At 38.0% G+C, this 20,938-nt stretch overlaps 1 protein-coding gene across 2 annotated transcripts in view; it reads left to right on the top strand.

The window, feature by feature from the left end:
* Window positions 1–20,938, top strand: part of KCNQ5 (potassium voltage-gated channel subfamily Q member 5) — a 276,106-nt gene that overhangs the window by 51,425 nt on the left and 203,743 nt on the right. The window lies entirely within an intron of this gene.

The following is a 20,938-nucleotide window of genomic DNA, read 5'->3' as shown; positions in this document are numbered from 1 at the left end:
GGATCTTTCAGCTTTTAAATTCTGACAGGAAATGTGTGTTTTTTCTAAGCCTTGTTCGAAGGGGTTTGACTCCTGTTGTCCTGTTCAGGGTCTTTTCCTGTTACATTCCTCTCTTAAAGGCACAATCTTCAGGACCAGAGGCTTGGCCCATCATGAAGGTGTTGACAGAAATATACATACATTATGGGGATTTTGTATTCTGAAACTGGGTATTGAAAACATACTTGCAAAAAATTGAAGTATATGATAGTTAACCCTGAGGTCCCTGCCCACTGCAGGGGCATTGGACTAGCTGACCTTTAAAGGTTCCTTCCAACCCAACGGATTCTATGATTCTGTGGCACCCAACTTGCTATCAGTAAGTTGGGTGGAAAACTGTTAGTATAGGTAGTGTATTTTGTAGGCTGAAAAGGTACCAGATGAGAAATTAAGAGATAGGTTTATGACAGATTGCAAAAACAGTTGTCATTGAATGTGCATATGGATCAGAAACTGAGATGACAACTGAAAAGACCAGTCAATAAACCAGGTCAAAATATAGAACAGAGCAGTGGGCCAACCTGTCAGGCACGGGCCCCCAGGCCAGGGAATGGGCTGTCAGGGTGGAGCTGTGGGGTTGACTTGAAAAGCTTAGGTGCCACCAGGCACAGGTGTGTCTCAACCTCAAACCCTGGTGTAAATTGCCATTTCCCTCTGGGCCTCAGCACCCAAGTTTGAGCTAATCCTGCTAAGGTCCAGCTGGCTCTCTGTGGCGTGCTCCAGCAGTGGTAACAACGTGGTGGGAAAAGCAAGTTATGCTCTGCTGGCTTTGAGCAAAACAGGAATATGCTTACATAAAAGCCACTGGGCAAGACTCTTATAGATTATTGTGCCTTTTTACATTAAGACATACAAATAATGCTGTGAAATTTAGCATTGTCTTCTGTTTTCACATTTCTAACCTGTTTTGTAAATAGAGTTCTCTGCACACTTCTGTTTTACCAGCTGTGTAGCCATGTCCTGGTGACAGAAGAACACGCATATATATGCTATCTGTTGATTTAATAAATTCAAACCAAAAGTTACCATAGCAACTCTAGCATCGGATGAATCAGCTGCTGATCTATAAGGGCATCCCTGCATCTTTCTGGACAGTTTGCATTGCAAATATTTTTAAGAAAGCTGGGTTACTTATTGTTGTTATTGTTTTAGGATTTGCTATCTGAAGAAGTTCTAAGCTGGGGCTGGAAAGAAGGCTATGCTGCTAAAGCATTGTGCTGCTCCAAAGCAAATTGAATTCCCTCTGCCTAATAATCTCTCCTTCCCCAATAGCTCTGTCAGTAGTGCCATTAAGATGATTGCATAATCCTCATATTTCAGTGACTGAACTTCTACTAGAGTCCTGTGCAACTGTCTGTGTCTTATCTTTGTTCCTGACTAAGACTTTTAAGGATAACACAAATATCTGGGAGAAAGTGCAGTAATGCATAGCTTGCAGCTACTTTGTCCTGCCACCAAGTCCCTACAAATTAATTAGCTTTTAGTCTCTTGAATGCTCTGGGAAACCAAAGCATCTACAAATGCTCCCGGAAGTAATATTTATGAGCTAGTGGGTGGCTGAGTTAATTAGGAAGATCTTTTGAGTACAGAACATTAATAATGACTTTGCAACTGCAGATCTGATGTGTGTATGTAGAGCTGTGTTGTGTGCAGAGATACCCAAGGTAACTGACCAGGCTAGCTCAAAAAGAGAAGCAGCAGAAATGTTAGTCCTACCTTTGTTAGGATGGCAGAATAAGGCACTTCTTACTGTTCCATCATCCCACTATAAACTTTAAAACAAAACTACCCCAAACATCAACAATCAGCTGACTCATAGGTATCTGTATGAAAACAGATAGAAGGGGTAAAAAATATTAGCTCCTCCACTGGCTATTTAGAAAATACAGTTATTATTGTATTTAGTATTTTCATGCTGGAACATATTCTGAATACGTGTTAAATACAGTGTTGTGGTTAAAAACATTTTTCTTGATAGATACCCACTGTGAAATGCCTGGTGCAGTTGTGCCCTTTGAGAGCTTTGCTGAGGTTCTAAAATAATTCCTAAACTAATGCCTATGGCATTTCCAAACTATTACCTGTCACAATAAATGTGAACATTCCAGAGTTAGAGAAAATGTGGTAGCAAAGTTTCTGCTTCGCATTCGTTTGCCATTCCTTTCCAAGTCCTTCAAACATGTGCGTCGATATGGGTTAATAGTGTGTTTTACTTGCAGCAGTTGGCAATGGGAACTTCAGCTCAACTGGGCTGTTCGTCCTGCTCTTGCATGGTGGTGGGGACCACTCTGAGGAGTTGAGGGTGGCACTTCTGCTCTACAAAACTTTTAGCATTTAGGAAACCAGCCCAAAATGCTTAGTGTTTATCATATGCATATCATGCCTGCCTCCAGGAGGGTTAGCAGCTCCCGTGTCAGGCTGCAGTGCTCCCATGTTGGTGCAGTGGTGTCTGGGGGTGAAATAACTTTGCAGAATCCAGCGTTCTTGCAGGTCTGTTTCTTTGATCTTTCCTACAATTTCCTAAATATGCAGTAATGTAAATATATGTATTAACATTGCTGTCAGTAGTAAATTATTAGAGATAACAGGGTAGTGCTGCCACAGGGAATACTAAAGCCTGTGAAAGGCAGTCATGTTCTGTAGTGTGCACTTCTAGAGTGCACTCAGATGCTGTTTAATAGTGATTGTCTTACACAGGATAGGAAACTGAGACCAAACCATATATTCAGAAATATATACTCAAGAACAAATAATTTCTGCCGTTTATTGCCCATAGGCATCTTGTAATTCTGAAAATTTCATGAGATGGAACAGTGGCTGCATATCTCCTCTCTAAATTTCAACATTTCCTCAAGGCCTGTAGCTCTTTGGACTTTTTAAAGTTTTCCTGTTGTTTTCTAAAATGAGAGCTGAATTGGCTATCAGTAGTGGATATTTCTGGGACTGGATAATTGCTAGCTAGACGTTTTGTTAGGTACAGCAGAAGTGGAATCCAGTCTCTGTTGAGCTGTTTGTAGGAGAACAGAAGAGGTTTTAAAAATTAATGTTACCAGATCAAAATAATACTGGAAAAAGTAATCTTAGACTGCTTTATCCAGATTCAAGCATTCTCAGATCTCCCTGAATATATAAGGGTAGTCCTGCTGATTAGTTTTTGCACAGTGCTTATTGCATGACCTTCCAGAATCCCATGTGTATTTACCACTTATTATTTGTTAAGACAAACAATTATTTTATTTTACAGTAACAATACCAATACCAATGAAAACCTACTGGTACATTAACAATTGCATAATTCCCAGACAATATATGCAGTGACTGGTATTATGGAATTCCTTAATGAGAAGTAGCTGTTCTTCCCACTGTTTAAATGGTCAGTTATATCAGAATTTCTTTTCCCAGAACTGACCACCTTTTGTTTTAATGCACAGTGTGTTAAGTAAACTTAAATTACACGATGTGAGAGAAAACTGTTCCTTCGGGTAACATTTTTCCAGCATGAACTCAGTGCTAGAATATGTATTTCAATGACAGATAAATTATAGGCTGTCAATTAGTAATTTAGCAAGGGTAAATTTAATCAGAATGCACATAACTAAAAAGAAACTTTTTTGAATGCAATTTGGTAAAAAGAAAAAAGTGTTTCAAAATCTAGACATATGAGCTGTAGAAACTGAAAACAGGGTAATGTGCAATACAGTTTGGACTAGTGAAACAATTTAAAATGGGTGTAAAAATAGCATCAATAAAATACATATGGGAAGATTCTGGAGTCTATTCCTACCCTGGGAAATAAAACTAAAGTTGAATTTCATGTTATGGTAGCAGTTTAGTGGCAGGATAAGACAGATTTTTATGAGAATCTGATACTGAACTTACTCTAAGATTGAGGAGAGACCATGGATGGCTCTGGTAGTCTACAAAATGCAACTGCAGCCTTCCAAGTGAGAAACAGTGTTTTCTCCTCCTTCAGAAGATTGTTTGCCATCACAGAAGGCATGGAGTAAAGGAGCTGTGGAGTTTCTAAATGTGATAAGTAATCGTTTGCATTTTTTCAGAGCTATTCTATAGAATCTGACAGCTGCCTACACCTACTCCATTCACTGTATGTCATTATTAATGTCTTCTGTGTATCGGGCTATCTCACCATTCAGAACTAATGTCAGAGTGTGTGAGACTGAAATTTGTAGAGAAAACACTGAGACTACATGACATTCAGTTTGTAACACCTACTTTTTTACAGACACTGGTTTATTACAGTTTTAAGCTACTTGTAGGTATTTTCATGAAGGGATCCTATGTGGGCAGATCCTGCACCACAGTCTTGCCCTTGTCTATGATGAGGTGGAGGGCAAGGAGCAGAGCAAGGGTGCCTGTCAGGGAAGACGGCTACCTGGAAAAGGGCTAGAGGCTGTTGTGCATTATACCTGACAGGCTTTGATGGAAAATACAGTTTTTGTGTATATGATCTCCTATCACAGTGAAAAGTCTCTAGCTTTTTCATGACATTGAAATTTAAATGTTCAAGAAGATTAGGGATTATTTCTGAAGTCAGTTGGGTATTGGTAGAAGTTCTCTTGGTAAAAGTTTCATACATTCAAAATAAAGATGTTATTTCTCCTCAGAAAAATGCATGCCTTTAACTTATGGACAAACTTTTAAAACAAAGGGAGAAGCTGTTGGTCCCAGTCCTGTGGAAGACTGTGCCTGAGTTCATCTTTGTGTGGAGAAGTAGTCCATAAAGGGTACAATTAGACACCAGTGGGATCCTCAGCTGGGCCCTAAAAGTTCTTAATGATATTTTGGGGGATGTTAATGAGATGGTAATGGGAAGTATGAAAAGTTTCAGATAATGAAAGTAGATGGGGAGAATACATATCTTTTGGACAGCCTTTCTGCAAATATTCACTGGTGGCTGAACTTGTATTCTCTTTTCAGTTTGCTTTTGGTCTCCACAGAATTGTTTTTAATGCTGTATAATATTAAAGGAATTAGCAATAGAAGAATTATGTTTCTTAAGAAGCTGATAACCATGGCTTTTAGATCACTCGGGGCATTTTGATTCATCTCAGAAGGGACAGATGGAGCTCTTGCTGTTTGTCTGCAGCCTTTGTTCTTTATCTTGTTGAGTAATTGAAATTCAGATTTCACACATATTTGATTCTTTGATATATATTTTAATTAAAAGCTTGCCAGTAATGGGAGCTATGTACGTTTTTGAGATATTCATTAAATGAGATTTGTAACAGTTTACATGATATTCTGACAGTTTACAAAACCTATCAGTCAAAAGCAGATGGCCTGCATCTGTAGGATTTTTCTGTTATAATGAATATATTTTCAACATATGTACTTCGTTTATAATATATTTGCTACCAAAATTTTATTCTTAAAAATCAGTTAATCAGCCTGCCATGCCCTCCTACACCTCAGCTTGACACTTGAACACTCATAGATGTCATCTCTCTGTTGTTCATTTTGGTGATGTATGTGATTATACAACAAATTATTTTATGTCATGCATCAATCCTAAAACACTGAAAATACAGCTGTATTAATTTGTCACTTCTTCATACCTACCCCGTCATGAATGTCATTTGCAATCAGACATCCAGGTGTCCTTGGCTTTGACTCTTTGCCATTTGAGCTTGCTGTTTGAACGTGCCTGTGTTTTTGGTCTCACCTTGAGGAGAGGCCACCCATGGGGCACCACCAGGATCATGGCGCAGTCTGGCCAGGAAAGGAGGGAGGGGAGGAAGGGCACAGAGAGATGAGGCAGACCTTGAGGAGGCTGGATTGGCAGTGGCTTGAAGAATAGCTGCCCAGTGGTCACCAGGACTTTTCCCATGAGTCACTGCACTTGGGACCTTGTTCAATGGGTTGCCTACATCCTGGTTTTCACAGCTGTCAAGCAGTGAAACAAAGTGCAGGATTGTGGCCAGGGCCTGGGCTTATAAAGATGTGAGTGGCTCTGATTTCAAGTGGACTTCAGCCTTTTACCCAAGCTGGGAAAGTGTGAGACCCCAACACTCCTGTACAACCTGTGGCATGATCAAGAGAAGCTTGGATACCAGGGCAGAGGCACAGCTTTGCTAACTGCCCCCATGCAGACATGGGTGGTGTCAATAAAACCAGCATCTGGCTTTTAATAAAAAAGTATTTTCCTCCTATCTGCAAAGGTAATGTAATGCCATCGTATCATCTGTGCCTTTTATGACTTGTTCTTACGTCTTTGTATGGAAACGGGTGAAAGAGATATTATGAGGAAGTTTTTACAGCTTGAAAACCATCTCATACACTTCTTGTGCCTCCCGATGTGTAACATGGAGTAACATGATCTTCTTAATTACATTTGTAAGGACAAGCATATAATGTAAAGGTGATTATTGGTTTTCTATTAGATGTTACCTTTAAAGAGAAAAATATTTATCCTATATGTTACTAAAGAAGACAGGGTATGGGAATTTTGTAGATTTGACCAAAACAGTGGAAATTCCTTGTTATCTTCTAAGTAAACTGTAATTTAAGAAAATTCGCTAGAAAATGCTTATTTTTCTTTCATTATATGAATCAGCTTGAACTAAGTTATATGCTTACTCTACCTTATCATAAGGCAGAACTTAGGGATCGTCAGTTATCTGGCTACAGTTTCTAGCAGTTCAAGAGTTTACCTATTTTCAAAAAAACTGTAATGCAAGCTTTTGTATAGCACTACAAATAAAACAGATTAATCAATTTAGTTTTCATACCTTTTCTGCTCAGTTGTTCACCAGTAATAGGTATCCTGTTTTGTGTTCTGCATCACTGACAGACGTTAAATTGGGGAACTTACTAGAACCAAACCTTAATGGTACGTGATGGTAACGTAGCAACTTAGTAGGCTAAATAGTAGAAACTATGCTGAGGGAACATTTTAAATAAAGATTTATAGGTATAAATACATAGAGAGAAAGTGTGCTTTTTCTGGAATGTGTTGTTGCTTTTATTAGCATACTGACTTAGATATTTATGTATGTCCAACAGACCATAAAACAGTTGATTTATACTGAAAACAGTTTAGAAAAGATTGGTTTATCTTTGTAAAATCTGTGTGTTTTTATAATCTGTACTATTAGAAATATCCATGTACTGTACATGGTCAAAATTTTAAATTTTTACAGGAGCCAGGTAGTAACTTGTTTTTCCAGTTAATGTTAATTAGAAAGCGAAGTGACGAAGAAAGGAAGGTTGACTGGGTGTCTAATGGCTTAAGTTTTTGTAAAGGAACTGTGTTAGCCAGATATGTTTGTAACGATTGATACCACCATTGCATTGTCAGTTAAATTCAAATTTTGGGGAAAAGTTCCTAACAGAAGGTTTTGAAATGACAAAACAGAAGAATGTTCCTAGACTCAGGTACCTACTTTCTCAGTTCAGTATAAATTCATTGCCTAGTGGGGCTTTCTCCACTCCTTTTATGTTTCTTTCAATATAAATATAAAGGGGGAGTTGAGTGGAAACTCAGAATCTTAAAAAAAAAAAAAAGCTTTTCTGTTTTTTTTCCATGAGCCATCATGAGACATTACATTTTTGCAGCAGAAAGGCTTGTTCTAAAAATAGTTTTGTTCTCTTTAATCTACAAAGATGTTCAGATTGTTCTGCTGTACTGTGTGATTTAAGTAGTTTTCTCAAATTTTCTCTGTCTCATGACCTGTTTTCTTAAACTGAAATGCTGGTTTAGGTGAATGTTGTTAGTGGGTGTGAAGAAATATTTATTATTTTTTTCCAATAGCATCTCCCAGAGAAGAAAAAACCTGAGAGCATCTCACTCACACATGCTTATTGAAAGGACCTTGTAAAACTTATTCCTCTCTGGTATTAAAAGCTTTGTCATAAAAGTTTGGAAGAAAAGATAATAATAGTTAAAAACATCCATCAAATCTAATTTAGCATCTGAAACAGTTTAAAGTTTGGATGGCATATTTAGATAGCTTCATCCCAAACTTAATTATATTAGTACTTCTCAAGGCAACATGAAATACACTGTTCTAAAATTATAATTCTGTTTTGGACAAACTATTATTTAGTGTTACCATTATGAACATAAAGGGTTAGGGTAGAAAACAGATTAAAAAATAATTATGTTTCTTCAGAAGAAAATGTATCAAGTTTGGGAAGATGTTTTTAAAATGTGAGTAGGAGTAGGATAGAGGTATTCAGATAGCCAGGTATTTGTCCATTGTTAAGCCATTTTAAATTTGTCACAATTTTAATGATAGATAAATATAATAGTAGCAATTTATGTTTGTTCTTCTTGCTCCTTGTTCTGTGTGTGACATGTCATTGCTTTTAAACCAGTAAAACTGGAGAAGGCCAATATCAAATACAGTTTTCTTTGTCTTCCACTCTGTTCAGTATTACAAATGAAACAGATCATGTGCAAACCACCTATGTGAGGTTAGTATCCCAACTCCTGTGGTCAGTTCTTCTGGTAAGGAGCCTTGTTCTCCCTGTGAGCTCTTTTGATTATAGTCTTCTGATCTTCTCTTCTGTCATCCCTACTTTTCCTTTCCTTTGCAAAAGGAAGAGTGATTTTTCTTTAGCTTAGTATGTTCTCAACTAGGTGGTTTCAAGTCAGGGTCAGAGCACTTTTGTGGTTGCAAGAGGTCACAGCCTGAGGTGACTCTCCTGGATGAGCAGAGATCACGTGTCCCAGCACCAGAGAGCATGGCAGCTTTGTCAGGACCTGAGTAGTTGCAGAGTCTGCAACAGAAATAGCATTGTACCAGTTGAGCACAGCATCAGTGAAGTTACGTTGCTGTAAATCTGGTAAAAGAAATCAGAAGGCCAGGCCTGAGCTGCCACGAGCCATCAGTTCATAATCAGAGACTGGAGACACCTCTTTCATTCTCCCTCATCTGCATCCTATTGGTGCTGCTGGCACCCATATTTCATCTAGATCCCCAACATTAATTTTCTGTCCTCAGTATCTCCTTGCTTTCTCCTTCCTTGCACACTCAGGAACATGCAGCTTACAGTGACCAAAAGCTGGACCATGGAAAGCAGCAGATCAGTGGCTGTTTTGTGACACTTCAGCTAAGCATAACCCTCAGATGCATACTTCCACTTCTGCCCCTTCAAAACCTGCTATATCTGAATAGATGATATGTCATCTTCTGAAGACATTGTGGAGGCAAAAGTGCATAAAAGAAAAATTCTCGTGTCTATTAAGAATATCCATGTTTTAAAAAAATAAACATTTTAAGTTCAGCATGGAATATTGGTTTCCCTGAATAAAAAATAATTGGAATTGGAAAAATAAGTTGCATTTCACCTAATGCAACTTGAGAAAATTGCAAGAACAGATGTAAAAAATAAACGATCAGGTCACCTGAGCTTGAGGGAAGTGACTGAGCAAGGACTTTCCTAAGATATTAGCACAGCTAATGTTACATTTTGTAAATTAAAACTTTCTTTCTATATAGAAAATAATTGTTTTGCATTGAAATGTTACTGAGTTTTGTTCATTTCCTATGTTAACAATATAAGTAAATATTATGAAATATTTTTTTAATAGATAAAATGTTTATAAATTTAATTCTATGTCTCTACTTTCAGAGCTCCGCTAAAAACCTGCAAACAGACTGCAAACAACTGCTTTTACTTTAGCTTGAATCTTCTGGCAATTGTGCCTTCTCTGGTCAGTTATTTGGATTTGCCCTTTTTTTATCTAAATGCAAAGTCTTCTGTCCTACAAAACTCTTCTTAGTTATATGAATTAGAGAGCAGAGAGGTCCTGCTTCATTTCCACTTGTCCAGCTCTAGAAGAGGACATGAGATACTAACTGAATTTATCATCAGAAGGTTAACCTTAGGAGTGGTACCGAGGATCCATCCTAAGCTGTAGAGTCTGCACCCTGCATCTCTTTACAGATCCCATCCTGGAAACATTTTAGCCAAGTGCCTGCTGGGCTGGATGCTTCATATGTATGCAGAACTCGCAGTGTAGGGAGAGAATGAGCCCCATCATGATTTTAAAGGTGTCTCTGAGCTGCATAGGAACCTGAGGAGCTCTCTGCTCTGGGCACGACAGTCCTGTAGGCCTGTTGAAGGGACAGAGAGTTCGCAGCTTGCTCCTGTGAACTGCAGTTCCTGCACTGCTCAGAGCAGTTGCTGTGCCTCAGTTCCTACCCTGCCTTTTCTGTCAAGGGCATGTGGCCTTCTGAGGTCTTCTGCAGGGATGCTTGGAAGACAACTTGGCCTCCTTTTATATATATGTATGAATTATTCTCTTAGACGTGTAATGCCCAGTGATCTTGGTGAGTAGCAGTAACACTTTGGGGAGGAGATGAGAGAAGAAGCCCTGACAGGATCAACTACTGCAGCTGGGCAACATCCATACATGGCCTCTGTGCTTCTGGCTCTCCAAAGACGAGGACAGAGCAGCTGGCAGTAGAAGACTTCTGCCACCTATACCAAGCCCTGGCTTTTTACAGAGTGAAAAGGAAAATAAATAAGTAGATAGATGTACTGTGCTTAATTCTTTAACCTCATAGGTGCCTTACAAAAATGGCTTTGTACATACATCTTACTGAAGGTAATTGATGTCCTTACTACTTCTACGATATATAAATGATCTTAAGAGAGTTGCTAATTACATTCGTCATCCTTTTGGGAGGGTGCATCCAACATAGAGAGCTGTATCTTCATGAAGCAACTGTTAATTTCTGCATTTTGAGTGATTTATTGTCCCTTGAATAATTAGTCTTTTTGTGTAAAGTCAGGTAGCTTCTCTTTTGGTCTACTCTCTTCCTAGCCTTAACTGGATTTAAATCAATTGCTGTATTAAAACAATTAACATATTGCTTGCATTGAGTGGTAAGATATTTTACAGTGTTTTCACAAATTTGGGTGTTCTAAATGGCAGTTCCACTATTCCAAATACCTTCCGGTTAATTAAGAAAATGAATAAATGTGCAATAAAGTAGTAAACAGACCGTGAATCTGAATCACTTCTTGTTTTTCAAGCTGAATTTTTCAAGCAAATTAGTTTATGGACTACGTTTTAAAGTCTGGACTCCATCAGTCTCAAGGAGAAAGAGCTGTAATTACATTCTCTCTCAATTTATGCTGTGTATCTGCACTCCTTTTTTAGAATTTTTCTTTTTAATTCTATTACAGTGAACTTAATTTTACATGACAAGTAGCAGAATCATGCAGATAAGTAACGGAAGGGATATCATTGTTCTGTAAAGACCCCCACAGTTGGCTGTAAGGATCTGGGTATGTTGTAATCACTCACTAGGACTGCAGCTTTTGAGGATGCATCGAAGCTAGCTTTAGACTCTTGGCTGGGCCCTGCAAACAGGAGTTTTGTAGTAACTCAAAACTCAGGTGGGCTGAACTCTTGTTTTATCCATTTTCTTGGATTTTATTTTGCAGCTTATACTGAGCAACCAGCTACTGCAGTGGATACACTGTTTCCAGTACAATTTTGTTATTTTTGCTGTAAATGAGCTGAAGTCCTAGAACCAGGTTTAGTATGAATATACATCTTAGCTAGAAGGAAGATCCTCCATAATTTTGTCAGCACTTTCTCACAGCTTTCTCTTTTGTGCTTGAACTTTGAAATATTGGACTTCTGTTCCTGATGAAAAAATGTATTCATGTTGCATGTTAATCAACAGGTATAGCTGGATATACACAATGGTGAGAACAGCAATAAATGGGTATACTGGCTGGTCACAGTATAACTGGTCCCAGCAAAACATGTCTGTGAAAAAGGTAAATGTGGTCATAATGTGACAGGGAAATTTTGACTGGAAATCAAGAGATGATTTGGAGGCTTTTGTGGGAACTTCCAGCTACTCTGTGCTCAGGGCGTCTGGCAGAGTGATCCTGTACAAAACTACTGATACATAAAATGGAGCAAGCCTCAGCACTGCCATTTCAGGTTGTTTTTACATTAGTATAGTCAAGAGCTGGGGCACCCATGTCAGTGTTCAAGTCTAGGCCCTTGGTCACTGAGCATGGGATTATCCCTGCTGTGCACTTGTTAGTGATGTTCCATGTGTGGATCAGGACAATCCAAGGCAGTCCCCTCCTCTGCTGGTTGGCCCCACATCCAGAGAAAAAGCCTAGGTCTGTTTTGTTTGCTAGAACAGGCTGCATTGCATTTTGTGCTCTGCAGGCCATCTCCACCAGCCCTAGCACTGTATTCAGTCTACAGGGTTGAAGCATTTTTTTCTTTTTGGTACATCTTACCCCTTCCTCAAAGACAAGTCCTGTCTCTCAGCTGGAGTTCAGTGCTCTCAGTGATGCTGGTAATACGTGTGAGCTCTGGTGGTCACTTAGACAAAGTACACCCACTGCACCTCTTTCCCCTCACCAAAAAAATTAAGGCATATGTGAAAAACTTGCCTCTGATCTACCTGCAAGCAAAGAGGGCTTCATTAATATCAGCTCATGCTATTTCTGACACCATCAAAGAAAATGAACAAAATGTGAGTTTAATTACGGTGAACCTGTCAGTACTGTAAGAGAAATGCAGTTCTTAGTGTAGAGGAGATGCTGTGATAAATCACAGTAAATAGGAAATGCAGATAGCACACCTCTTTTAGCAAGTGCAAATGACAGATGTTACAGTTTTTTTGTTAGTCACCCATAAGATATATAGCCAAAACGACACTATGTCTTTTATAGATTACTAATGAAAAGATAATATCAATGAAACGTACTTGGTATTTAGCATGAGATAATTTGCAAATAAAATTCAGTAAGGCTGAAAGGAATATTACTCTTGTCCTGCACAATGGTTTTCTTTAAAACAAATTGCAGTTCGGAGACTTGGAATTGCTAATATGTCATCCAAGAAATATTAGACTTGAAGGAGGATAAATAGTTTTAATTACGTGTGAATAGATTCATTAAGAGGAATGCAAAGGTCCAGCAATTATTAATTCTCTGAGATTAGATTAAGAATATTATGTTTAGAGTCTTGTATCTTAATAGACCACTTGAATTTCTATTTATACCTATTATTCTGTTTCAAATGCACATTTATCTTCTTAATTTAAATATATCCATTTCTCTATCAAGAGGAAATGTTATGTGTTCCTAGCTTTTCATGCAATTATTTAAAAACAGTAGTGATTTAATTTTTGGGTTGGCAATAAATGTATTTTAATTTGGTCTTGCAATTGTTGCCTCTAGACTCTGCTGAGCATGAGAAATCCTCTGCTGTAGAGAATAATTACTTTATAAACCAGGAGATTATGAACGGCATTTATATATGCCTTGCCAGTGTCATCTGTTAAAATATGATACTTTATTTCTAATGTTTGCTTTCCTGTGTGAACTTATTTAGCTGAGTTTTAGTTTAGCTTCTGATGAAGAGATAATTTACATATATTTACAAGATACTTCTTGTGTGTGAGGCAAATATCTGTTTTCATACACAGGATCATTTACATACACATGCAAGTAATACCTATAGCTGAGAGTTCAGAAACAAGCTAGAAAGCACTCACTGTTGTGTGTTGTAGTTGTGTAAATGTATATTGACAAGCGGTAATAGTGGTGTAAAGGCTTCCTCTTAAGTACTGCCACTCTTGCTTATACAGGTGAACCTGTGATCAAAATCAAGCCTATTACAGCCCAGTTTGTTAACCTAGGATAACACTGCAGTCTCACTTGCAAGTTAGTTTCAATTAAAATTCTTAACATATTCCCACACAGTTCCCTTGTATGTTTTTGTATTTCTCAGGGGGCTTGAATATCGTGGTTACCAAAAGACAGAAAACACAACACAGTAACAGAGAAATGAAGAGTATTTGGTGCCCCCCACAGGCCTCAGTTGAAGAGAAACTGTCGTATGAACACACATTAGTTTCTTGCTTTAGTCAACATTTTGTGTATGAATTTCTTCAAAGATCTGGTTATACTGTCAAGTATCACAAGAAAAAAAGACAAATGCACTTATTCTATATTGGTGGTTTTGTTGCATCTCTCTTTCACACCACACCAACTTGAAGTCCAAGTTCAGGATCCTGATTCAACTCCTGTCTGTAAGTGCCAAGTTCCACTTCTGAATACCCATAATTTAAACATAGCACACACAAGGGCAGCCAGGAAACTGCCAGAAACAAGCAATGAGGTGGGAGGAGACACCCAGAAAGAAGAAACAGTCTTTCTTGGGTTCTAAATCTTAGAATAATAATTCTAGAATTCTGATTATTTCATCTTTTTTGTCAAATCTAACCACCAGCTTTCTACTTTTCCCATTGACCTTTCCAGGATGCTTGAGACAATACAAGAAGTATCTCTGTAATTGTTACTTCTGGTGGATTAACTGGCTCCACAGTCATCTTTTTCTGGTGATTCCTGTCTCTTCCTCACTAGTGCAGTTTTGTGTGAAGGTGCCCAAAATGTCTGTTCAAGTCTTATTTTTTCTGCTGATGCCACAGCAGTGGATGATCTTCTTGAACACAGGCACAGTCATTGTCACTATGCTGATGACTCACAGATCTGCTCCAGACCTGCTTTCTCCCATCTAGAACCTATTTACTGTCATCTCTTCTTGCCCAGCTGTGTCTCACTGAAATTTCAGTTGAATTAATTTTTTGCCATTCAAATGCTGTTCAATACCTCCTGTCCTGATGCATTTAGAAAGGTTTACCTCTATAAGCTGGCGTGTTTGCTAATGGCCTCAGTGGCGTCTTTGAGTCAGTGTTCTCCATAGCAACTCATTGCCAGACCATGACAAGACTTGCAGGTCACATCTCTGTGATCTCCAAGAGAACTCTCTCTCCCTTTCATCCACAGACATAAATCCCTTATTTGCGTCCTCACTGTCTTGCAATGTGATTACTACAAAATCACTTTCTCTTGGCTTGACAGGTGCAGTTCTGCCCTTACAATATCCATGTAAAATAAGGATGATACAATGATCTGTCCAGCCAGTCTATTTGGCAGCCTCACCCCATGTCCATGAATCATTCCACTGGCTCCTGTGTCTCTATTGCATTAAACTTAAATGCTTATCTTCACTTTTAAAGCTGTTTTTTAAACAGTCTGAACATAGTTCATCAAACCTGTAGCTAATATGCAGTAATTGAGTTCCCTGATTAATGTATACTAAGACGAATTATATGAAAACTATATAGTTTTCTCATCAGTTCAAAGTTTTAGTTTATGAGTCACAGGTTGCCGTTTTGCATTAGGGCCTCTCTGAATATGAAATGGGTGTAAATGTTAAAATACTCTTCTCAAGTATGTTGATCGTAACATTCTTTGTTCATTCTTTGCTTTTTTTGGGTCATTGCTCTGTCTTTTTTTCCCCGTGTTAATTAAAAGAAAAAAATCATTATAAAACAAATTTAAAAATGGTCCTTCAAACTTTGTCTCCTTTTTCAGACATATAAGACCAGACCTTACTCAGTTTTGTTCCATTCATTTATTTGCAAAAATAGCAGAGAATTATTGTTAGATTTTCATATAGTCTAGTTGTAGCATTCGGATCTGTTTTGCTAATTTAATATTTATTAAAAATGTGCTGTTGATGTTGGAATAATACAGTACATGTGTAACTAGTTAGTACCCAATAGTAATTTACTTTAGTCACCTGGCCAAATGCGTGGGAATGGTTTTGGCCCTACTGGGATGAAGGGAAGTTGATGCCCTTTCAATGTTGTAAGCCTTGGTAGGCATGTTAAGGATGTCAGAATATTCCTGCCATTCCCTTTGCCTTGGGTGTGCAGTAGTTTGAAGTTCATACCTATAAGGGATTAGCACAATAGTGGTGTTGCTGAGCTGTGATAATATAAATGCAAGTAGATGTTGATATTAATGTAGTGGCACCACAGTGCCTTTGTACAAATTCTTTCTATTTATTTGCATACCTCCTTAATCTGTTTGTAGCTAAAAACATAGTTTTCAGTGCTTCTGTGGCAGAGGATGTGTCAAAACCCCAGTGTTCGGCAGAGGGGATTCAAGGAAGCACAGGAAGAGCATATCCGCAGGCATTCCTGTCTGTCCTGCAGGTGGATCTGAAAGAGTATTTCAAAAAACACATAAGGAATCTAAAGTGTAAGAGGTTTAGAAAAAAAGTAAAAAAAAGTAGAACTTGCATTTTACAAATCATGTGTTTTATTACATTAGCTTTTTTTCATATCTGTGGACTTCCTTTGGAGAACGTATTATTTTCTCACACTTGCTTATTTATTCAAATTAGTTTTAATTTTTGCAACTCATTTTTAACTCAGTTCAAAACATTTTGGGGAATCATTCATACTGATCTGTGCTGAATCACTGTGTGGCTGATCAGATGGGATAGGCATGATGTTACTCATCCAATTTAACAGTGGCAACAAGCAAGCCTTTCTGCCACTGATATTTCACCACCATACATAAAACCTACTCCAGGTGCTGCTCAGCCAGTCACTGTCACCCAACATTTAAATGTTTGTAGTGAACATCAAAGTAAACAAACCTGACTGAAGTTAATATTCCTCAAAATCTTACAGCTTCTTTGTAATATGTACTATCGTCTTTTTGTTCACTGAATGTACACCACCTCTAGGGATCAGAGTTACTGCCAAATTACTGTTTTGGCTTTGAAATTACTTCCAATTATGTGGGCTGGAATACCTCCCTGAAAGTTTCAAAACAGCATGTGTAATCACTACTTTATATTTCAAGGTAATTTGAAATTGCTTGGATATTAAAATTGAGTTCATAAGGGCAATTGTGATCGCTCTCAGTCACAACACTGAAGATGGTTTCTGTGGATCTGGAAAGTTCTGCTTACTTCAGATATTCTTCAGCTGTCATTTCCACATATTCTTTGTGAGCTGAAAGACTACAGAAATTAGATACTGCACATTAGTTTTCTGGCTTTGCTTTCCCTTTTTTCTGAGGGTAATTCGGAATGTTATGTGTTTATTTTAAAAAATAAATAAATTGCTAATTTTCCTGCTTTATGAGGGTCTTGAACTTTTAATAGCATTTCCTCCTATTTTGAGGCAGTGTGCCTTCTCCCTTCTTGTAGATTCATCTTTTTTAAATTCTATTCTGGAGTCTCTCAACCTTACTGAAATTTTTTCTGCAAACTGTTGGCTAGTATTAGGCATAAACAGACATTTCCTCTGTTTCGATCTGTGCTTTACAAAGCAAATTAGTGGAATCAGTAATGTGGCAGGACAGTTAAAAATGCTTGCTACTTACATATCTATTGCATGAATTGCATGAAATTTGACATTTTTAATAAACCTATTCACTGTAGATGTTGCCAAGGAGAAAAATATCTGATATTATGTTATGTACTTTTTAATTTTTTGGTTGATCCTTTATTTTTTTTAAAGGATATCTAATTCACCCAAAGGCTTTAAATTACAAAACCCACTGAATATTAGCCATCCCAAATCTAAAATCAGCCTATTTGGTGGATGTGATTTTTCTCAGGGTAGGAATGCTACTGAAGAAACATGGAGGGTAATGTAGGTTCACTTGCACAGGAGCACTCATGTTGTCTCGTGAATAGATCTTGCCAATGGCTCAGGAAAAGTCAGGAGAGAAGAACAAGCCTTCAGTTGCACCAAGGCTGAACCAAAGCTACTTGGGACTCCCAGAAATCAGAGGGGGACAGAGAAAAATACATTTGTGCTCACCTCTTCCATAGCTGTCAGTGACCACTTTACTGCCAATCATTGGGTAATATGTTCTTGTGAATAGCAGAGGAGACCATAGGCAGGATGTCGTAGATGCTTCTGGGCGCAGGTGTACCTCTCTGCCATGCCTGAGGGGTGGCTCTGCACTTCACCTATTGGTCATGGATATGTAAGTGGGGGAACCAGCCTACAGCAGAACTTCTGAAAAACTGGGGAGTCTTGCAGGGATTTATATCCAGGCTGTCCGAGGAGGTGGCTGAGCCACACTCCCTGGAGACATCTAAAAAGACAAATGTGGTACCAGGGGACAAGGGTTAGTGGTGGATGTGGCAGCGTTAGGGTAGTGGTTCGACTCCATGATCTTGAAGGTCTTTTCCAAGCAGAATGATACTGTGATACAGTGATACTGTATCTTCAAGCATGTCCAGAAAAGGAAGGGAGCAAGGGTCCAAAACATATTTGTGGTGAAATATCAGTTTGATGTTTTACTTCATTTGTACATTTGCAAAGTAGAGGTTTCATTGGACATGCTTCTGCATCCAGGCTGAGCAGTACTGAATTTTGGCATGTCTCCTAAGTTGCTCTCAGTCTATAAGGTCCCAGAGAGGTATTCTACACGTTATTTAATTGACTTAACTATATACAGGTGCCTTAAGGTGCACCAGATAGTGATTTGTCTTGTGACTTTTTACCCATAGGTAAAATGTAGCCATTGCTTCTCAGTCAATGAAAGCTGAATTTGGATGTTGCTTCCTTGCTGAATATCTTTCAGAAAATGTGGTGGTTTTACATCTTTTTGAAAAAAAAGAAAAAAAAAAATCTGTCTTTTGTTTTGTTTTGTTCTGAGGAGTCTGTTGGTTGTTTCCTATTTGTGGCTTTTGAGGCATAACTAGATCAGTTACAGTTGGTTAGAGGATGTGAATGCATTTCATCATGCAGAGTCCATATATTACTGCAACACTGCAGCAGGAGCTAGAGTGGAAAACAGAAAGTACTAGAAAATAAGGCTCCAGTGTGGCATGTCTCCTTGGATAATGAAAGTATTCATTCACACATCCTCTCTTTTGCTATTATTTCTTCTTTCTCTGACACAGAAGTGTTTAAAACAGATCTGGCCTGCAATCTGATGAAGATTCAACAGATTGATTCAGTTGTTCATCTTGTGATATGATGAAAAGAATATTTGACCTTCTCCAGATTTATGTTGACTGCCAGGCTGTTGGTTTGCATCTGGCGAGGGGGCACGTTGCCTCCAAACACACTCTGGTTGTGTCTTACGCCCTGCAAGAAACTTATCTTCCCTTTCCTCAGCAGACAGATGCCTCTTCTGAAAACGCCACTTATTGCAGCTGAACAGGAGCGCCAAAGCCAGATCTTAAATTCTTATAAGCACAGTGTCCTTCCAGGATACTGGATAGGCTGGTTTCAGATACAGCCTAATGATTCCTGTGTTGTAGGTGTGCAGTGTGGAATGAAGGAGCATCATTTTGCAGAGCTGGTAATAGCCACTCAGTTCATGTTAACATGATCTTGTGGAGATTTGTTCTCAGGTTTTGGGTTTAGTTTTTCTTTTCCCCTCACAAAATTGATATATTTTTTCAGCAGTCAACAAGCACAATATTTAAGGTTTTACAACATTTGGGTTTATTTTGAAATCAGCATAAAATATAAATTTATACTGTTTTCATTATCTTCCCTAATTTTCTTTCCTCTCCGTTTTCTTTTGTTTTGTCCTACTCACACAACCTTTTGCAAAGGGGACAGGTATCTGAGGCAAGCAGGTATGGAAGAAAAACATTGTTGTTTCTCTTGCAGGTTTTAATTTAGAATGGCTAATTCAGCACATGGCACATGCTACTGTTTTAGTTGCCGATGAGGAATTAGCACATAATTATGGTAAGGGTTTGCCTTTTTTTGGAGACTGAGAAAGATAATGATAGCTCTCAGAGAAGACAATAATAGTGCTGCAATAATAGACTTCTTCCTTTCAGAGTTTCCCCAGTTTAAAAATAAGTATTTTTGCTGTTGGACTAAAAAGGTGAGTAAAAGGTACCAGTGAAGGAAGTGAGAAGTGGAAGTGACTTCATCACTGCAGTAAATTGATATCATCCTTATTTCTTTAGAAGCTCTGGACTTGGGTCTTTATGAAGGAAATCCATTTTTCTCATACAAAGAAACAGCAGAATAACTTAGATGTCAGACACAAAAAAAGAATAGCGTTGTGTTAATTTTGAATGCTTAGTTTCTTGTGATGCAGGCCCTCAAAAACCTCTGCCTCTAAAGATAAAATCACACGAACCATCAGGATTATCTTGAGTGACACACATTTTTACTTCTAGGTGGATATTTAAAATCTCCTTCTCTCCTACTGTGATTTATGACCATTTTGGGAGAGGAGAATGTAAGGTCCCAAATACAAGTTTTCTGTGTTTTAGAAACTCCAAAGCAAACATATTTAATGTAGCAATCAAGCCTAACAGCTGGAATATTATGGGAACTAGCATATACAACACAATAGCATTTCAACATCTGCAGAGGCACTCCTTTTTCTGAATTTGTTTTCTCCATGTGCCAGAGTGAAAGATAGGGATCAGGAAGAGACCAGCTCTGGCAATTCTGAGGGCAGGTCTTAATTCTGTGCATCTGGAATCATTTCTTTTCCTAGCTGGGCATAAAATTAACCAGTGTAATCCCTGGCATCTCACTCCTCATTAAAAATCAGCTTTGTCACTAGAAATCCATTAAAAAAATTCAGAGAAATAGAAATTATTAGACTGAACCCTAGGTTATCAATCCTATCCATTGCTGCTAGAATGATTATATATGCAAGTAATATGAGGATTTTAACTGTAAAATTACAGATTTTAAAATTCAAGTGGTTTTACCTCCTTTAGATGCAGATCTAAAATAAAAGTGAGTCCTGCTATCTTGAATAAATTTTTATGTTCAAGAAACTTATGTGCTTTCCTACAGAAAAGTAAAATGCAGTTGTCATTCTCCATACTTTTAAAGATTAAAATTAGCATTAAATTTTTCAGTTTGTTTCTGATTTCCAAATTTCCCTATTTTTCATGTCACTTAACACTGCTGCTTATTTTCACTGTGTTCTGACCTCCCACTTTCTTCAAAATTGCCAATATTGTAGCTGGAATGTCATTAGTGTTTAAGTTTGCATACTCCACCTTTGAAGTGGAGCAAGCAAAAAGCATTCTAGCAAGTGTGAACATTATTATTTAAGCTGCTTCATAATTACA

This window comes from Apus apus, chromosome 3 (genome assembly GCF_020740795.1).
Source record: "Apus apus isolate bApuApu2 chromosome 3, bApuApu2.pri.cur, whole genome shotgun sequence".
Taxonomy (NCBI): Eukaryota; Metazoa; Chordata; class Aves; order Apodiformes; family Apodidae; genus Apus; species Apus apus.
Note: the sequence above shows the minus strand (reverse complement) of the source record. Positions and strands in the feature narration are given on the sequence as shown.